We start from the raw sequence: 21,968 nt of genomic DNA, 5'->3' as shown, positions 1-21,968 counted from the left end.
AAGGAACATACCTCAAAATAATAAGAGCCATCTACAACAAACCCACAGCCAATATCATACTGGATGGACAAAAGCATTCCCCTTGAAAGCCATCACAAAACAAAGATGCCTTTGCTCACTAGTCCTATTCAACATAGTATTGGAAGTTCTAGCCAGAGCAATCAGGCAAGAGAAAGAAAAAAGGGCATACAAATAGGAAGAAAGGGAGTCAAACTATCCCTGTTTGCAGACAACATGATTCTATATTTAGAAAACCCCATAGTCTTGGCCCAGGAGCTCCATCAGCTGACAAATAGCTTCAACAAAGTTTCAGGATACAAAATCGATGTACAACAATCACTAGCACTCCTATACACCAACAAGAGCTGAGAGCCAAATCAGGAAGGCAATCCTATTCACGGTTGCCCAAAAAAGAATAAAATAACTAGGAATACAGCTAACCAGGGAGGTGAAAGATCTGTACAGTGAGAGTTACAAAACACTGTTCAAAGAAATCAGAGATGACACCAAAAAAATGGTAAAACATCTCATGCTCATGGATAGGAAGAATCAATATCATTAAAATGGACACACTTCCCAAAGCAATTTATAGATTCAGTGCTATTACTATTAAGCTACCAATGACATTCTTCACAAAACCAGGAAAAACTATTTTAAAATTCATATGGAATCAAAAAAGAACCTGAATAACCAAGGCAATCCTAAGTAAAAAGAACACAGAAGGAGGCATAACATTACCTGACTTCAAACTATACTACAGGGCTACAGTAACCAAAACAGCATGGTACTGGTACAAAAACAGGCCCATAGACCAATGGAACAGAATAGAGAGCCCAGAAATAAGGCCATACACCTATGACCATCTGATCTTTGACAAAAATAAGCAATGGGGAAAACACTTCCTATTCAACAAATGGTGCTAGGATAACTGGCTAGCCATATGCAGAAGACTGAAGCTGGACCCCTTCCTTACACCATATACAAAAATAAACTCAAGATAGACTAAAGACTTAAATGTAAAACCCAAAACTATAAGAACCCTGGAAGACAACCTAGGCAATACCATCCTAGACACAGGAATAGGAAAAGATTTCCTGACAAAGACACCAAAAGCAATCTCAACAAAAGCAAAAATTGACAAATGGGATCTAATTAAATATAAGAGCTTCTGCACAGCAAAAGAAACTATCAACAAAGTAAAGAGACAACCTACAGAATGAGAGAAAATATTCACAAACTATGCATCCAACAAAGGTCTAAAATCCAGCATCTAGAGGGAACTTAAACAAATTTACAAGAGAAAAACAACTCCATTAAAACGTGGGAAAAGGAAACGAACAGACACTTTTTTTTTTTTTTTTTTTTTTTTTTTTTTTTTGAGACGGAGTCTCGCTCTGTCACCCAGGCTGGAGTGCAGTGGCACGATCTGGGCTCACTGCAACCTCTGTCCCCCGGGTTCACGCCATTCTCCTGCCTCAGCCTCCCGAGTAGCTGGGACTACAGGCGCCCACTGCCTCGCCCGGCTAGTTTTTTGTATTTTTTTAAGTAGAGACGGGGTTTCACCATGTTAGCCAGGATGGTCTCGATCTCCTGACCCGCCTGTCTCGGCCTCCCAAAGTGCTGGGATTACAGGCTTGAGCCACCGCGCCCGGCAACACTTTTCAAAAGAAGACATACATGCAGCCAACAAGCATATATTTAAAAAGCTCAATATCATTATCATTAGAGAAATGTAAATCAAAACCACAAGGAGATACCATCTCACACCAGTTAGAATGGCTATTAGTAAAAGTAAAAAAATAGATGCTGGTGAGGTTGTGGAGAAAAGGGAACACTTATACTGTTAGTGGGAGTGGTAAATTAGCTCAACCACTTGGGGAAAGCAGTATGGCAACTCCTCAAAGAGCTAAAAGCAGAACTACCATTCTACCCAGCAATCCCATTACTAGGGATATACCCACAGGAATATAAATGATCCTACTATTAAACACACATGCACATGAATATTTATTGCAGTTCTAGTCACAACAGCAAAACATGGAATCAACCTAAATGCCCACCAATGACAAATAGGATTTTAAAAAATGTGGTACATATACACCATGGAATACTATGCAGCCATAAAGAAATAGCAAGATCATGTCTTTTGTGGGAACATGGATGAAGCTGGAGGCCATTATCCTTAGCAAATTAATACAGGAACAGAAAAACAAATACTGCATGTTCTCACTTATTAGTGGGAGCTAAACAATAAGAACTTATGAACACAAAGAAGGAAACAACAGACACTGGGGTCTACTTGAGGGTGGAAGTTGGGAGGAGGCAGGAGCAGAAAAAATAACCATTGGGTACTAGGCTTAATACCTGAGTGATGAAATACTCTGTACAACAAACTCCCATGACATGCGTTTACCTATATAACAAACTTTCACGTGTACCCTCAAACCTAAAGTAAAAGTTAAAAAATAATAAAATATCGATCTAATTTTTAAAAATTAAATAAATAAAAAGTGACAGCTACTTAATGGTTTGTATCAAGATTCTTTTCAAAATTCTTTTGGATACTCAATTTTTTTATTTTTATATGCATTTTAGAATTGGCTAAATTCTGCAAATTATACTTTCAGGACTTTTACTTTTTCATGTATACATAATAATTGCACATATTTATAGGGAACATGTGATATTTTGATACAAGCATACAGTGTGTGATGATCAAATCAGGGTAACTGGTATATCCATCACCTCAAGCATTTATCATTTCTTTTGCTGGGAACATTCCAATTCCACTCTTGTAGTTATTTTGAAATATACAATAAATTATTGTTAACTATAGTCACCCTACTGTGCTACCAAACACTAGGTCTTATTTTTCCTAACTGTATTTTTGTATTCATTAACCATCCCCTCTTTAACCCATCCTCCTCACTACCCTTCCCAGTCTTTAGTAATCATCATTCTACTCTCTACCTTCATGAGATCCATTTTTTTTTAGTTCCTACACATGAATGAGAACATGCAATATTTGTTTTTCTGTGCCCGGGTTGTTTTACTTAACATAATGTCCTCCAGTTCCAATCCTGTTATGGCAGATCACAAGACATCATTCGTCTTATGGCTGAATAATATTCCTTTGTGTACTAGAAAAATGCAAATGAAAACCACAATGAAATATCATCTCATTCCAGTTAAAAAGGCTTTTATCGAAAAGACAAATAATGATGGATGCTGGCAAAGATGCAGAGAAAGAGGAACCCTCATGCACTGTTGGTGGGAAAGTAAATTAGTAAAGCCACTACAGAGAACAGTATGGAGGCTCCTCAAGAAAACTAAAAATGGAACTACCATATGATCCAGCAATCCTAGTGCTGGGTATATTGCCAAAGGAAAGGAAATCAGTATACTGAAGAGATAAACTGCACTCCCATGTGCACAATGGAATATTATCCAGGATTTTTACTGCATTGAATCTGTAGATCAACTCAGGAAGAACTGACACCTTAACAATATTGGAACTCCAATATTCGAATCCATGACCACAGTGTATCTCTCCATTTATTTAGATCTTTTATTTCTCTCATTAGTGTTTTGTAGTTTTCAGCATAAAGTTATCATACATGTTTCATTTGATTTATACCTAAATATTTCATGGTATTTGATGCTATTGTAAATGGTACTTTTTAATTTAAATTTCCAGTTGTTCAATTATATTATAGAAATACAACTGGTTTTTATATGTTGCTCTTATATCCTGAGAACTTACTGAAAAAACCTATTATCATAGCTTTTTTATAGATTCTTTGGCATTTTCCATGCAATTGTAACATCTTTAAATAGAGATGGTTTTATTTCTTCCTTTCCTCTCTGTATTTTTTTTCTTGCTTTATTGCATTGGCTAGGTCTTCCAGTACAATGTTGAATAGGAATTATAAAAGTAGATATTCTTGCCTTGTTTCCAATTTTAGGTGAAAAGCATTCTCTTTCACTTTAAGTATACTGCTTGCTAGAGAATTTTTGTAAATGCTCTTTTTTCAGGTTGAGGCAGTTCCCTTCAGTTCCTAGCTCACTGAGAGTATTTTTAATCATGAAAGGATGTTGTATGTTGTCAAATTCTAGTTCTATATCTGTTCAGGTGGTTACATGTTTTTTCTTCTTTAATCTGCTGTTATGGTGAATCACATTGTTTTCTTCAAAGTAGTTTTTATAATTTAGATTAAATGTACAGACCATAAACTTTACCATTTTAAAGTATAAGGTTCACTGGGTTTTAATACATTCACAATGTTGTGTAATCATCACCACTACCTCCAGAACATTTCCATCTTACCAGAAAGAAATTTTGTATCTGTTTGCAGTACTTCCAATCCCCAATCCAACCCCCAGCCCCTGGAAACCACTAATTTATTTTCTGGCTCTATGGCTTTGTAAGTTTTGAATTGTAAAGTGTGAACCCTCCAACTTTGTTCCCCTTTTCTAAGATTGTTTTCAATACAAGATCAATATGTAAGAATCAGTTGTATCTCTTCTTCTTCTTTTTTTTTTTAGACGGAGTTTCGCACTTGTTGCCTAGGCTGGAGTGCAATGGCATGATCTCGGCTCACCATAACCTCTGCCTCCCGGGTTCAAGCAATTCTCCTGCCTCAGCCTCCCAAGTAACTGGGATTACAGGCACGTGTCACCACACCCGGCTAATTTTGTATTTTTAGTAGCAACAGGGCTTCTCCATGTTGATCAGGCTGGTCTCAAAATCCCGACCTCAGGTGATCCAGCTGCTTCAGCCTCCCAAAGTGCTGGGATTACAGGTGTGAGTCACTGGGCCCAGCCAGTTGTATTTCTATATCATTGAACAATTGAAAATTTAAATTTAAAAACCAGTACAATTTACAATAGTGGCAAAGGCCATGAAATATTTATTTATTTATTTTTATTTTATTTTTTTTTTTTGAGACAGAGTCTCGCTCTGTCGCCCAGGCTGGAGTGCAGTGGCCTGATCTCAGCTCACTGCAAGCTCCGCCTCTCGGATTCACGCCATTCTCCTGCCTCAGCCTCCCGAGTAGCTGGGACCACAGGCGCCCGCCAGCTCGCCCGGCTAGTTTTTTGTATTTTTTAGTAGAGACGGGGTTTCACTGTGTTAGCCAGGATGGTCTCGATCTCCTGACCTTGTGATCCACCCGTCTCGGCCTCCCAAAGTGCTGGGATTACAGGCTTGAGCCACCGCGCCCGGCCCGAAATATTTAGGTATAAGTCTAACATATGGGTCCCTTCTGTTTCCATATGAACTTCAGGATCAGCTTGTCCATTTCTGCAATATTGATATGTGGGATGTTGAACAAGCCCTGCATGTCTGGGATAAACCACACCTACTCTTCTTCCTGTTTTCTCCCACCACTCCTCCCACCTCCATACACCCATATTCTGACCCTCCGTTCCATTCTATCTCCCTCCTCTGGCCCCTTGCTTCCCCACACCCCTTTCACTTTTCTTGTGCTTCTGCCTCAGGCCTTGGCTTAGCTGCCACTTCCTCCAGGAAGACTTCCCTATCGCCTTTCTGTGGGTGCCCCTCCCACTTGTTCTCATAACTCCCAGAATGACCCAGTTTAAGCATCTATTACTCTTAACGGTAATGTGCGTGTACTTGTGTGGGGTGGGGGATTTGACCAGCCAGCCTTCCTCATGTGGTTCTGACCACACACCCAAAACAGAGAAGTGGAGTCCAATCCACACTTGACTTCCCGTAATTCCTCTACACTTTCTTCCCCACCCCATCCCTTATACATATCAGGCATTGACACCATCAATGGCCAATATGTGTTTAGAGAGACCACGTGAAGAATTTGACTATTGGCAAAGAATTATGACAAGCTGTTCAGGTATCAGGACAAACTGGTTTCATCTTCATATAATGCGTTAATTACAGGTCAAAGAGAACCATTGACAAAAATTTTAAAAACACACAGAACTACAGGCAGACACAAAAAATGAAGTACCTGGGAACACAGCTAACCAAGGAGGTGAAAGTTCTCTACAAAGAAAAACACAAAACACCATTGAAAGAAATCAGAGATGACACAAATAAATGGAAAAGTATTCCATGCTCATGGATTGGAAGAATCAATATTGTTAAAATGACCACACTGCTCAAAGCAATTTACAGATTCGATGCTATTTGTATCAAACTACCAATGCCATTGTTCACAGAATTAGAAAAAACTATTCTAAAATTAATATGGAACCAAAAAAAGAGCCTGAATAGCCAAAGCAATCCTAAGCAAAAATAATGAAGCTGGAGGCATCACACCACCCAAATATGAGGCTATAGTAACCAAAACTATAGGTATTTGTATCTATAGTATGAGGCTATAGGTACAAAGACAGACACATAGACCAATGGAATAGAACAGAGAGCCCAGAAATAAAGCCACCCACCTACAACCACCTGATCTTCAATAAAGACTATGAAGCAAGCAATGAGGAAAGAACTCCCTATTCAATAAATACTGTGGAGATAACTGGTTATCCATATGCAGAAGAATGAAACTGAATCCCTTCCTTACACCTTACACAAAAATCAACTCAAGGTGTACTAAACATTTAAATGTGATTAAAGACTTAAATCACATGGATTAAAGATTTAAATGTGAGCCCTCAAACTATTAAAATCGTAGAAGAAAACCTAGGAAATACTTTCTCAACACCGGTCTTGGCAAAAAACTTTTGGCTAAGTCCTCAAAAGCAACTGCAACAAAAACAAAAGCAACAAGTGGGAACTAATTAAACTAAAGAGTTTCTGTAGAGCAAAAGAAACTATCAACAGAGTAAACAGAAAACTTACAGAATGGGAGAAAATATTTGCAAACCACATCTGATAAAGGTCTGAAATCCAGAATCTATAACGAACGTCAACAAATCAACAAGCAAAAAACAAATAACCCCATTAAAAAGTAGGTAAAGGACATAAACAGACACTTCTCAAAAGAAGACATATAAGTAGCCAAAAAAATTTGAAACAAAAGTTCATTATCACTAATCACCAGAGAAATACAAATCATAAACCACAATGAGATACCATCTCACACCAGTCAGAATGCTATTATTAAAAAGACAGTAACAGATGCCGGTGAGGCTATGCAGAAAAAGGGACGCTTATACACTGTTGGCTGGTGGGAATGTAAATTAGTCCAGCCACTGTGGAAAGCAGTTTGAAGATTTCTCAACGAATATAAAACAGGGCTACTATTCAACCCAGCAATCTCATTACTGGCCATATATCCAAAAGAATATAAGCTGTTCTACCAAAAAGATACATGCTCATATATTCATCACAGCACTATTCACAATAGAAAGACATGGAATCAACCTAGGTGTCCATCAATGGTGGATTGGATAAGAAAATGTGGTACATATACACCATGGAATACTACGCCACCATAAAAAAGAATGAATCACATCCTTTGAGACAACATGGATGCAGCTGGAGGCTATAATCCTAAGTGAATTGACACAGGAACAGAAAATCAAATACTGCATGTTCTCACTTATAAGTGGGAGCTAAACATTGGTTATACATAGACATAAAGATAGGAACGATAGATACTGCAGACTACCAGATGGGGGAGCAGGAGGTGGGTTGAAAAACCACCTATTGGTCCAGGCTCAGTGGCTCACGCCTGTAATCTCAGCATTTTGGGAGGCCAAGGCAGGAGGATTGCTTGAGCTCAGGAGTTCAAAACCAGCCTGGGCAACATTGCTTGAGCTCAGGAGTTCAAAACCAGCCTGGGCAACATAGTGAGACCCTGTCTCTAAAAAAAAAAAAAAACAAACAAAAAGAAAGAAAGAAAAGAGAAAGAAAAAAGAAAAACCACCACAGGTACTATGCTCACTACCTGGGTGATGGGATCTGCAGCCCAAACCTCAGCAACATGCAATGCTGCATGTAACAAGCCTGTACGTATACCCCTGAATCTAAACGTTGAAATTATTTTTTTTTTAATTGAGACAAAGTCTTGCCCTGTCGCCCAGGCTGGAGTGCAGTGGCATGATCCCAGTTCACTGCAACCTCTGCCTCCTGGGTTCAAGCGATTCTCCTGCCTCAGCCTCCCGAATAGCTGGGATTACAGGCGCACATCACTACGCTTGGCTAATTTTTTTTATTTTTTATTTTTAGTAGAGACGGAGTTTCACCATATTGGCCAGGCTGGTCTCAAACTCCTGACCTCAGGTGATCCACCTGCCTCAGCCTTCCAAAGTGCTGGTAAGGGAGTAGACCACCCCTCATGTTGTCTTATGCCCAATTTCTGCCTCCAAAGAAAGAAGTAAAAACTAAAAGGCAGAAATGAAATCTACAGGCAGACAGCCCGGGACCACGCCCTGGGTCTGGTTAAAGATTGACCCCTGACCTAACTGGTTATGTTACCTATAGACTCCAGATATGGTATGGAAAAGCATTGTGAAAATCCCTGTCCTGTTCTGTTCTGTTCTCATTACCGGTGCATGCAACCCCCAGTCACGTACCCCCTGCTTGCTCAATTGATCATGACATCCTCAAGTGGACCCCCTTAGAGTTGTGAGCCCTTAAAAGGGACAGGAATTGCTCACTCTGGGAGCTCGGTTTTTGGAGACCTGAGTGTTGCTGAAGCTCCCGGCCGAATAAAGCCCTTCCTTCTTTGACTCAGTGTCTGAGGGGTTTTGTCTACGGCTTGTCCTGCTACATTTCTTGGTTCCCTGACCATGAAGTGAGGTGATTAATGGACAGTCAAGGCAGCCCCTTAGGCCTGCCCTGTGGAGCATCCCTGCAGGGACTCTGGCCAGCTTGAGCAATGCAGATGCTGACAGCACTCCTGGGTAGGCAATTGCCCTGGTGGAATGCCTTGCCAGAGCAGTGTGTGGCAGGCCCCCACAGAGGATCAACACAGTGGCTGAACACCAGGAAGGAACTGGCACTTGGAGTCCAGACATCTGAAACTTGGTAAGACTGGTCTTTGGAACTTGCCCACTCCGTTTGAGTGGAAGTGTGGCCTGATCACCCATGATGTGTCTGTACTGGCATTTTGGTTTTTGTTTTTGACTTGACTTGGATTGCTTGATACTTTGGTTTTGGTTTTGACCTGGCTTGGATTCCTTGATACTCTGATTTTGATTTTGATTCTGGTTTGGTGTAAACTTTAAAAGTGTGTGTGTGCCCTTTTTACCCGTTCTTTGTTTTGTGGTGTGTGTGTGGTGTGAGCATGGTGTTTTGTCTCAAGGAAGCAAGGGTCAGGCACAAAGTAAGCCCACTCCACTAGGAACTATGTTGAAAAATTTCAAGAAAGGATTTAAGGGAGACTATGGAGTACTATGACACCAGGAAAACTTAAAACTTTGTGTGAGACAGACTGGCCAGCATTAGAGGTGGGTTGGCCATCAGAAGGAAGCCTGGACAGGTCCCTTGTTTCAAAGGTATGGCACAAGATAACCTGTAAACCAGGGCATCCAGACCAGTTCCCATACATAGACACTTGGTTACAGCTAGTTTTAGACCTCCCCCCACCTCCCACCACACTGGTTGAGAGAACAGCAGCATAAGCAGCTGAAAGAGGCAAGGAAAGACCAGCAGAGAACAGAAAGGAAAGAGACAGAGGAAAAGAGGCAAAGAGAGAGAGGAAGAGATAGAAAGGAAGAGACAGAGAGACAAAGAGGGAGTCAAGGGGAGAGAGAGAGAAAGACAGAGGCAGAGAGAGAAAGGAAGAGACAGAGGCAAAAGGAAAGTCAAAGAGAGAGAGACAGAAAGTCAAAGAGAGAAAGGAAGAGAGAAAGAGAGAGATATGCAAGTAGTTAAGAAAAAAACAGTGTACCCTATTCCTTTAAAAGCCAAGGTAAATTTAAAACCTATAATTGATAATTAAAGGTATTCTCCGTAACCCTATAACATGCCACACCACTTTGTTGTCAGTGTAAACAAGGGCATATCCTGAAAGCACTGAGGCCTTCATATCAAAAATCCTTAACCCAGTAACCCACGGATGGCCCACATGCATTCAATCTATAGCAGCAACTGCTTTGCTAACAGAAGAAAGTAAAAAAATAACTTTTAGAGGAAACCTCATTGTGAGCACAGCTCACAGGTTCAGAAGTATCCTAAGGAAAAAAAAAAAAAAAAAAAAAAAAAAAAAAGATGATTTGACATTAACCACTGAAAATTCCCTTAACCCAGCAGGTTTCCTAACAGGGGATCTCAATCTTAATTACCATATAAAGTTCCAACCAGACCTAGGAGGAACTCCCTTCAGGACAGAACTGTAGATGGTTCCTCCCGGGTAACTGAAGGAAAAAAAAAAAAAAAGCCATCTATACCAATTCTAAGTTAATTTGAACTAAACAAGGTCTTATTAATAGCAAAGGATAATTGAAATCCCAAACTTACAAGGTTTTCAACAAAAGCAAAGTTTGCTAAAAGTTAAAGTTTAACGTGTATTATAGTAACTTCTAATCTTGTGGCCCTAGACAGTCTAGTCCACAGGCATAAAAGAAGTTCGCTTCGGAAAAGAATGGTTATCTTCGAAAAACAAAAGGGGGGGAACTGGGGAAGGGGGCAGAATTTATGTAAAAAGAATGTTATGTGGTAAATTCTTGCCCTGAAATAAATTAACTGGTTGTTTAAAGAAAGAAATGTTTGTGATAAGTCTGAAAGTTGAAGCAGGTCGAAGAATTATCTGTGAAAGTCATGAAAGAGAAAAAAAAGTTATAAAAAAATTTATGCAAGAAATGTTGTATAATTTAAACAGTACTCCTGAGTACTATTTTAAAAACAGTTTACGTCCAAAGTGTATAAGGAAAGTAAAATATACCTTTGGTAAAAAGATTACAAGGAGGCATAAGAATGTAAATTTTTGCCTACACTAAAAGGTTAAAAAAATTTTTTGTTTTGAAGGTTTAAGCAAGTTTTAAAACGTTAATTGTAAAGAAAATGCTGTGTGTAAACGTATTAGCTAAAGTTAAAGGGGTATCATCCAGTTTTTCTGTGAACTGAATATTAAAATAAAAACACAATGAGTTTTTCTTAAAGCACTAACCTGCTCTGTAACAGATTATAAAAGGTTAAAAAAATGTCTACAAAAATCTTACCTTATGGTCTGACTTTAAAAATTGAATAAATATGTCTACAAAGTTTTATTAAAACTAAGTTTAACATTAAAAACATACTAATATGAAGGTGAAATTTAGCTTATCTAGTATAAAAATCATATAGAAAGCATTGTCAAATATAAAATGGTGTTTGGCTTCTTTGGTCTAAAAACTAATAAAAATAGGTGCTAAAGGAAATTTCTCAGTAGAAAGGTACTGAGGACTATGAAGTCCACTGCTGATGTCCCCACATTTAAAACAAAAGGTCAATTTCTTAAAAATTATATACTTGGTTTATCTTCCACTTTCCTTTCCCTCAAAACCGAAAAAGTCTTTTAGCACATGTACCACCCCTAGAATTTCTGGTAAACCAGCACCAGCCTGAAGATCACATTCTCATCAAAAGGTGAAAAAAAAGGAAACTCGAGCCACTCTAGGAAAGACTCTACCTTGTGCTGCTAACCACCAAGACTGCTGTTCGTACAGCGAAGAAAGGATGGACTCATCACACCCGAGTCAAGGAAGCGCCACCCTCTCCAGAGTTGGGGGCCATAGTCCCAGGGGAAAACCCTACCAAACTAAAGCTAAGAAAAATTTAACTCTTTCATCTATTCTATTACTCTTTCTTCTTTCCTTGCTCTATTGCTCACCCTCTAGTTGTTAACATAACCAAGCCAATTTCACCTCAAACTACTGCAATTAATGCTTGTCTTGTTATACCCTGTAGGGAGGTGCCAAGTCAAAGACAGCTCTCTACTTCAGAAAAGTACCTCTGTCGCTCCTGACTCTCCTCAGACTGGGCATTAGTAAATTAGGACCATTTAATCTGGGGAAATTTTGGTAAAGTCTCCAGTGTCAACCAGGAGTCTTGCCCCGCAATGTAGAGCTTTTATGCTGTAGTTGGTCCAAAGTTCTGTGGACCACGAAAGAGCAAGGATGGACTGCCCCAACTGGTTTTTGTAATTTCCTAAAATCATTCATTCATTTTTACTAAAGGATCATAGAAATTAAAGACTTAAACTTTGGCAATTAAGACAGGATACCAAGATGCAAATGCCTGGTTGGAATCGATCAAATATTCCATTGGCACGTTAAACAAAAGCAATTGTTATGCTTGTGCACATGGCAGGCCGGAGGCCCAGATTGTCCTCTTTCCACTAAGGTGGTCCTCCAGTCGACCAGGTGTGGGCTGCATGGTAGCTCTTTTCCAGGATTCTACAACCTGGAGCAATAAGTTGTGTCAAGCTCTCTTGGCTATATCCCAAAGTCCAGCACACTGCGGGTCAGCCCCTGAGAGGCATCCAGCTTCCATCCCCCAACACTAAGTTCATTTCGTGTCTCTCATGACAGGGAGGAAACAGCGTTCCTTGGAGACCTGAAGGGATGCAGTGAGCTTAAGTATTTTCAAGAGCTTATCAATTAGTCAGCCCTTGTTCATCCCCGAGCAGATGTGTGGTGGTATTGTGGTGGACCTTTACTGGGCACTCTCCCAAATAACTGGAGTGGCACTTGTACCTTAGTCCAATTGGCTATTCCTTTCACCCTGGCATTTCATCAACCACAGGGAGGAAAAATAAGCCATCGTAAAGTGAGAGAAGCCCCTTATGGTCTTTCGACTCTCACGTCCATTTAGACACAATTGGAGTCCCAAGGGGAACACCAGATCCATTTAAAGCTTGAAATCAAATAGTTGCAGGATTTGAGTCAATATTTTGGTGGGTGACAGTTAATAAAAATGTAGATTGGATAAATTACATCTATTACAACCAACAGCATCAAGCTTTTCGTGAGTTAAAACAAAAACTCATGTCAGCCCCATCCCTGGGGCTACCTGATCTGACAAAACCCTTTACACTCTATGTGTCAGACAGAGAAAAAATGGTAGTTGGAGTTTTAACCCAGACTGTGGGGCCCTGGCCAAGGCTCGGGCCTATCTCTCAAAACAACTAGACAGGGTTTCCAAAGCCTGGCCCCCAAGTCTAAGGGCCTTGGCAGCAATGGCCCTGTTAGCACAAGAAGCAGATAAAATAACCCTTGGGCAAAACCTGAATATAAAGGCCCCCCATGCTGTGGTAACTTTGATGAATGCCAAAGGACATCATTGGCTAACAAATGCTAGATTAACCAAGTACCAAAGCTTGTTATGTGAAAATTCCCACATAATCATTGAAGTTTGCAACATCCTAAACCCCACCACCTTGCTCCCAGTATCAGAGAGCCCAGTTGAACATAACTGTGTAGAGGTATTGGACTCAGTTTATTCCAGTGGGCCCAACCTCCGAGACCATCCTTGAACATCAGTAGACTGTGAGTTGTATGTGGACGGGAACAGCTTCACCAACTCCTACAAAGTGATTCTGAAAAAGACGACAAGCCCTACTCCAGTCACACCCGGAAGCTGACTGGTCTACACATGGCCGAAGCATGAGGAAACTCATCACAGGACTCGTTTTCCTTAAAATTTGGACTTTTACAGTAAGGACTTCAACTGACCTTCCTCAGACTGAGCACTGTTCCCAGCATATACATCAAGTCACTGAGGTAGGACAAAAGTTGCTACGATCCTATTATTTTATGGTTATTGTAAGTGTACCAGGACTCTAAAAAGAACTTGTTTGTATAATGCTATTCTATACAAGGTGTGTAGCCCAGGAAATGACCAACCTGATGTGTGTTATGACCCATCTGAACCTCCCATGACCACAATTTTTAAAATGAGATTAAGGACTGAGGACTGGTGGGGGCTCATAAATGACACGAGTAAAGTGTTAGCTAAAACAGAAGAAAAAGGAGTGCCCAAACAAGTGACCTTGAAATTTGATGCCTGCACTGTCATTAATAGTAATAAGTTGGGAATAGGATGTGGTTCTCTTAATTAAGAAAGAGGCTATATGGCAGAAAATAAGTATATTTGTCACAAATTAGGACTGTGTGGAAATAAATGTGGATACTGGTCTTGTGTCATTTAGGCTACCTGGATAAAAAAATAAAAAGAATCATGTCTACCTTCAGAAAGGGAAAAAGTGGCCCTTCCTGTACCAGTGATCAGTGTAACCCCTTATAACTAGTAATAACCAATCCCCTTGATCCTCACTGGAAAAAAGGGGAGCATGTAACCCTAGGAATCTATGGGGCTGGACTGGATCCTCGAGTAAGTATCGTGGTTTAAGGAGAAGTTTATAAACACTCTCCTGAGCCAGTATTTCAAACCTTCTTTTATGAACTGAATGTGCCAGTAACAGAAATTCCGGGAAAAACAAGAAATTTGTTTTTGCAATTAGCTGAGCATGTAGCCAAGTCTCTCAATGTCACTTCATGTTATGTATGTAGAGGAACTGTAATGGGAGATCAATGGCCATGGGAAGCCCGAGAATTAGTACCTAAAGATCCAGTTCCTGACAAATTCCCAGCTCAAAAGAATCACCCTGATAACTTCTGGGTCCTAAAAGCCTCAGTCATTACACAATACTCTATAGCAAGAGTGGGGAAGGACTTCACCCTTCCTGTGGGAAGACTCAGCTGCCTTGGGCAAAAACCGTATAATAGTATGACAAAAACAGCCACCTAGTGGAGTTCAAACCACACTAAGAAAAATCCATTTAGTAAATTCCTAAAGTTGCAAACCATGTGGACCCACCCGGAGTCCCACTGGGACTGGACAGCCCCCACTGGATTATACAGGATATGTGGGCATAGAGTTTATACCAAATTACCTGACCAGTGGGCAGGTAATTGTTACTGGCACTATTAAACCATCTTTCTTTCTACTGCCCACAGGAGAACTCCTGGGCTTCCCTGTCTATGCTTCCCATGAAAAGAAAAGCATAGCTATAGGAAATTGGAAAAATAATGAATGGCTCCCCTAATCATACAATATTATGGGCCTGCTACTCAGGCACAAGATGGCTCATGGGGATACCAAACCCCCATTTACATGCTCAACCGAATCATACAGTTACAAGCTCTCTTAAAAATAATCACTAATAAGACTGGCAGAGCCTTGACTATTCTGGCCTGGCAAGAAACTCAGATGAGAAATGTTATCTATCAAAATAGATTGGCTCTCGACTACTTGCTAGCAGCTGAAGGAGGGGTCTGTAGGAAATTTAACCTTACTAATTGCTGTCTGCACATAGATGATCGAGGGCAAGTAGTTGAAGACGTAGTTAGAAATATGACAAAACTGGCACATGTGCCTGCGCAAGTGTGGCATGGATTTGATCCTGGGGCCATGTTTAGAAAATTGCTCCCAGTGCTAAGAAGATTTAAAATTCTTATAATAGGAGTTATAATAGTAATAGAAACCTGCTTACTGCTCCCTTGTTTGCTACCTGTACTTCTTCAAATGATAAAAAGCTTCATCACTACCTTAGCTCACCAAAATGCTTCAGCACAAGTGTACTATATAAATCACTATCGATCTGTCTTGCAAGAAGACATGGGTAGTGAGAATAAAAGTGAGAACTCCCACTATTGAGTGAGAGTCTCAAAGCAGGGGAATAAGGGAGGAGACCACCCCTCATATTGTCTTATGCCCAATTTCTGCCTCCAAAGAAAGAAGAAGTAAAAACTAAAAGGCAGAAATGAAATCCACAGGTGGACAGCCCAGCACTGGGTCCTGGGTCTGGTTAAAGTTCGACCCCTGATCTAACCAGTTATGTTATCTATAGATTCCAGACATGGTATGGAAAAGCATTGTGAAAATCCCTGTCCTGTTCTGTTCCATTTTGATTACTGGTACCTGCAGCCCCCAGTCACATACCCCCTGCTTGCTCAATTGATCACAACCCCCTCACGTGGACCCCCTTAGAGTTGTGAGCCCTTAAAAGGAACAGAAATTGCTCACTCAGGGAGCTCAGTTTTTGGAGACATGAGTCTTGATGAAGCTCCCAGCTGAATAAAGCCCTTCCTTCTTTAACTTGGTGTCTGAGGGGTTTTGTCTATGGCTTGTCCTGCCACACTAGGATTACAGGCATAAGCCACCATGCCCCGCCTGAAATTTTTTTTTTTTAAAGAACTACAGGCAGAGGAGCTTCCAAGATGGCTGAACAGGAACAGCTCCAGTCTACAGCTGACAGCGTGAGTGACGCAGAAGATGGGTGATTTCTGCATTTCCAACTGAGGTACTGGGTTCATCTCACTGGGGCTTGTCAGACAGTAGGTGCAACCCATGGAGCATAAGCCAAAGCAAGGCAGGGCATCGCCTCACCCGGGAAGTGCAAAGGGTCAGGGAATTCCCTTTCCTAGCCAAGGGAAGCCGTGACAGATGGTATGCAGAAAATCAGGACACTCCCCCCTAATACTTCACTATTCCAATGGTCTTAGCAAACGGCACACCAGGAGATTATATCCTGCACCTGGCTCGGAGGGTCCCATGCCCACAGAGCTTCACTCACAGCTAGCACAGCAGTCTGAGATTGAACTGCAAGGTGGCAGTGAGGCTGGGGAAGGGGCATCTGCCATTGCTGAGGCTTGAGTAGGTAAACAAAGCAGCCTGGGATCTCAAACTGGGTGGAGCCCACCACAGCTCAAGGAGGCCTGCCTGCCTCTGTAGACTCTACCTCTAAGGGCAGGGCATAGCTGAACAAAAGGCAGCAGAAACTTCTGCAGACTTAAAAGTCCCTGTCTGACAGCTTTGAAGAGAGTAGCGGTTCTCCCAGGATGGAGTTTGAGATCTGAGAATGGACAGACTGCCTCCTCAAGTGAGTCCCTGACCCCTGAGTAGCCTAACTGGGAGGCACCTCCCAGTAGGGGCCAACTTACACCTCATACGGCTGGGTGCCCCTCTAAGACACAGCTTCCAGAGGAAGGATCAGGCAGCAACATATGCCATTCTGCAATATTTGCTGTTCTGCAGCCTCTGCTGGTGAAACCCAGGAAAACAGGGTCTGGAGTGGACCTCCAGCAAACTCCAACAGACCTGCAGCTGAGGGTCCTGACTGTTAGAAGGAAAACTAACAAACAGAAAGGACATCCACACCAAAACCCCATTTGTACATCACTATCATCGAAGACCAAAGGTAGATAAAACTACAAAGATGGGGAGAAACCAGAGCAGAAAATCTGAAAATTTTAAAAATCATAGTGCCTCTTCTCCTCCAAAGGAACGCAGCTCCTCACCAGCAATGGAACAAAGCTGGACAGAGAATGACTTTGACAAGTTGAGAGAAGAAGCCTTCAGACGATCGGTAATAACAAACTTCTCCGAGCGAAAGGAAGATGTTCAAACCCATCGCAAGGAAGCAAAAAACCTTGAAAAAAGACCAGACGAAAGGCTAACTAGAATAAACAGCATAGAGAAGACCCTACATGACCTGATGGAGCTGAAAACCTTGGCACAAGAACTACGTGATGCATGCACAAGCTTTAGTAGCTGATTCAATCAAGTGGAAGAAAGGGTATCAGTGATTCAAGATCAAATGAATGAAATGAGGTGAGAAGAGAAGTTTAGAGAAAAAAGAGTAAAAAGAAATGAACAAAGCCTCCAAGAAATATGGGACTATGTGAAAAGACCAAATCTACGTCTGATTGGTGTACTTGAAAGTGACGGAGAGAATGGAATCAAGTTGGAAAACACTCTTCAGGATATTACCCAGGAGAACTTCCCCAGCCTAGCAAGGCAGGCCAACATTCAAATTCAGGAAATACAGAGAATGCCACAAAGATACTCCTTGAGAAGAGCAACTCCAAGACACATAATTGTCAGATTCACCAAAGTTGAAATGAAGGAAAAAATGTTAAGGGCAGCCAGAGAGAAAGGTTGGGTTACCCACAAAAGGAGGTCCATCAGACTAACAGCGGATCTCTCGGCAGAAACTCTACAAGCCAGAAGAGAGAGGGTGCCAATATTCAGCATTCTTAAAGAAAAAAATTTTCAACCCAGAATTTCATATCCAGCCAAACTAAGCTTCATAAGTGAAGGAGAAATAAAATCCTTTACAGACAAGCAAATGCTGAGAGAGTTTGTCACCACCAGGCCTGCCTTACAAGAGCTCCTGAAGAAAGCACTAAACATGGAAAGGAAAAACCAGTACCAGCCACTGCAAAAACATACCAAATTGTAAAGACCATCGATGCTAGGAAGAAACTGCATCAACTAATGAGCAAAATAACCAGCTAACATCATAATGACAGGATCAAATTCACACATAATAATATTAACCTTAAATGTAAATGGGCTAAATGCTCCAATTAAAGGATACAGACTGGCAAATTGAATAAAGAATCAAGACCCATCAGTGTGCTGTATTCAGGAGACCTATCTCCCATGCAGAGACACACATAGGCTCAAAATAAAGGGATGGAGGAAGATCTACCAAGCAAACGGAAAACAAAAAAAAAAACAGGGGGTGCAATCCTAGTCTCTGATAAAACAGACTTTAAACCAAGGATCAAAAGAGACAAAGAAGACCATTACATAATGGTAAAGGGATCAATTCAACAAGAAGAGTTAACTATCATATATATATATATATATATATATATATATATATATATATGCACCCAATACAGGAGCACCCAGATTCATAAAGCAAGTCCTCAGAGACCTACAAAGAGACTTAGACTCCCACACAATAATAATGGGAGACTTTAACACCCCACTGTCAATATTAGACAGATCAATGAGACAGAAAGTTAACAAGGATATCCGGGAATTGAACTCAGCTCTGCACCAAGCAGACCTAATAGACATCTACAGAACTCTCCACCCCAAATCAACAGAATATACATTCTTCTCAGCACCACATCGCACTTATTCCAAAATTGACCATATAGTTGGAAGTAAAGCACTCCTCAGCAAATGTAAAAGAACAGAAATTATAACAAACTGTCTCTCAGACCACAGTGCAATCAAACTAGAACTCAGGATTAAGAAACTCACTCAAAACCGCTCAACTACATGGAAACTGAACAACCTGCTCCTGAATTACTACTAGATACATAACGAAATGAAGGCAGAAATAAACATGTTCTTTGAAACCAATGAGAACAAAGACACAACATACCAGAATCTCTGGGACACATTTAAAGCAGTGTGTAGAGGGAAATTTATAGCACTAAATGCCCACAAGAGAAAGCAGGAAAGATCTAAAATTGACATGCTAACATCACAATTAAAAGAACTAGAGAAGCAAGAGAAAACATATTCAAAAGCTAGCAGATGGCAAGAAATAACTAAGATCAGAACAGAACTGAAGGAGATAGAGACACAAAAAAACCTTCAAAACATCAATGAACCCAGGAGCTGGTTTTTTGAAAAGATCAACAAAATTGATAGACCACTAGCAAGACTAATAAAGAAGAAAAGAGAGAATAATCAAATAGATGCAATAAAAAATGATAAAGGGGATATTACCACCGACCCCACAGAAATGCAAGCTACCATCAGAGAATACAATAAACACCTCTATGCAAATAAACTAGAAAATCTGGAAGAAATTGATAAATTCCTGGACACATACACCCTCCCAAGACTAAACCAGAAAGAAGTTGAATCCCTGAATAGACCAATAACAGGCTCTGAAATTGGGGCAATAATTAATAGCCTACCAACCAAAAAAATTCCAGGACCAGATGGATTCATAGCTGAATTCTACCAGAGGTACAAAGAGGAACTAGTTCCATTCCTTCTGAAACTATTCCAATCAATAGAAAAAGAGGGAATCCTCCCTAACTCACTATTTTTTGAGGCCAGCATCATCCTGATACCAAAGCCTGGCAGAGACACACACACACAAAAGAGAATTTTAGACCAATATCCCTGAAGAACATCAATGCAAAATTCCTCAATAATTTACTGGCAAACTGAATCCAGCAGCACATCAAAAAGCTTATCCACTATGATCAAGTTGTCTTCATCCCTGGGATGCAAGGCTGGTTCAACATACGAAAATCAATAAACATAATCCACCATATAAACAGAACCAAAGACAAAAACCACATGATTATATCAATAGATGCAGAAAAGGCCTTTGACAAAATTCAACAGCCCTTCATGCTAAAAACTCTCAATAAACTAGGTATTAACAGGATGTATCTCAAAATAATAACAGCTATTTATGACAAATCTACAGCCAATATCATACTGAATGGGCAAAAACTGGAAGCATTCCCTTTGAAAACTGGCACAAGACAGAGACGCCCTCTCTCCCCACTCCTATTCAACATAGTGTTGGAAGTTCTGGCCAGGGCAATCAGGCAGGAGAAAGAAATAAAGGGTATTCAATTAGGAAAAGAGGAAGTCAAATAGTCCCTGTTTGCAGATGACATGATTGTATATTTAGAAAACCCCATTATCTCAGCCCAAAATTTCCTTAAGCTGATAAACAACTTCAGCAAAGTCTCAGGATACAAAATCAATGTGCAAAAATCACAAGAATTCCTATACACCAATAACAGACAAACAGAGAGCCAAATCATGAGTGAACTCCCATTCACAATTGCTTCAAAGAGAATAAAATACCTAGGAATCCAACTTACAAGATATGTAAAGGACCTCTTCAAGGAGAACTACAAACCACAGCTCAACAAAATAAAAGAGAACACAAACAAATGGAAGAACATTCCATGCTCATGAATAGGAAGAATCAGTATCATGAAAATGACCATACTGCCCAAGGTAATTTATAGATTCAATGCCATCCTCATTAAGCTACCAATGACTTTCTTCACAGAATTGGAAAAAACTACTTTAAAGTTCATATGGAACCAAAAAAGAGCCTGCATTGCCAAGACAATCCTCAGCCAAAAGAACAAAGCTGGAGGCATCATGCTACCTGACTTCAAACTATACTATAAGGCTACGATAATCAAAACAGCATGGTACTGGTACCAAAACAGAGATATAGACCATGAAACAGAACAGAGCCCTCAGAAATAATACCACACATCTACAACCATCTGATCTTTGACAAACCTGACAAAAACAAGCAATGGGGAAAGGATTCCCTATTTAATAAATGGTGCCGGGAAAACTCGCTAGCCGTATGTGGAAAGCCAAAACTGGATCCCTTCCTTACACCTTATACAAAAATTAATTCAAGATGGATTAAAGACTTAAATGTTAGACCGAAAACCATAAAAACCCTAGAAGGAAACCTAGGCAATACCATTTAGGACACAGGCATGGGCAAGGACTTCATGACTAAAACACCAAAAGAAATGGCAACAAAAGCCAAAATTGACAAATGGGATCTCATTAAACTAAAGAGCTTCTGCACAGCAAAAGAAACTACCATCAGAGTGAACAGGCAACCTACAGAATGGGAGAAAACTTTTACAATCTACCCATCTGACAAAGGGCTAATATCCAGAATCTACAAAGAACTTCAACAAATTCACAAGAAAAAAATCAAACAACCCCACCAAAAAGTGGGCAAAGGATATGAACAGACACTTCTCAAAAGAAGACATTTATGCAGCCAACAGACACATGAAAAAATGCTCATCATCACTGGCCATCAGAGAAATGCAGATCAAAACCACAGTGAGATACTGTCTCACACCAGTTAGAATGGTGATCATTAAAAAGTCAAGAAACAACAGATGCTGGAGAGGATGTGGAGAAATAGGAATGCTTTACACTGTTGGTGGGACTGTAAACTAGTTCAACCATTGTGGAAGACAGTGTGGCGATTCCTCAAGGATCTAGAACTAAAAATACCATTTCACCCAGCCATCCCATTACTGGGTATATACCCAAAGGATTATAAATCATGCTGCTATAAAGACACATGCACACATATGTTTATTGTGGTGCTATTCACAATAGCAAAGACTTGGAACCAACCCAAATGTCCATCAATGATAGACTGGATTGAGAAAACATGGCACATATAAACCATGGAATACTATGCAGCCATAAAAAA

General features: G+C 40.4%; 1 protein-coding gene across 15 annotated transcripts in view; it reads right to left on the bottom strand.

The window, feature by feature from the left end:
- The window catches only part of ITGAM (integrin subunit alpha M), a 94,089-nt gene that overhangs the window by 39,330 nt on the left and 32,791 nt on the right, over positions 1 to 21,968 (bottom strand). The window lies entirely within an intron of this gene.

The sequence above is a fragment of the Macaca mulatta genome, chromosome 20 (genome assembly GCF_049350105.2).
Source record: "Macaca mulatta isolate MMU2019108-1 chromosome 20, T2T-MMU8v2.0, whole genome shotgun sequence".
Taxonomy (NCBI): Eukaryota; Metazoa; Chordata; class Mammalia; order Primates; family Cercopithecidae; genus Macaca; species Macaca mulatta.
This window is presented reverse-complemented; position numbering and strand designations above follow the sequence as displayed.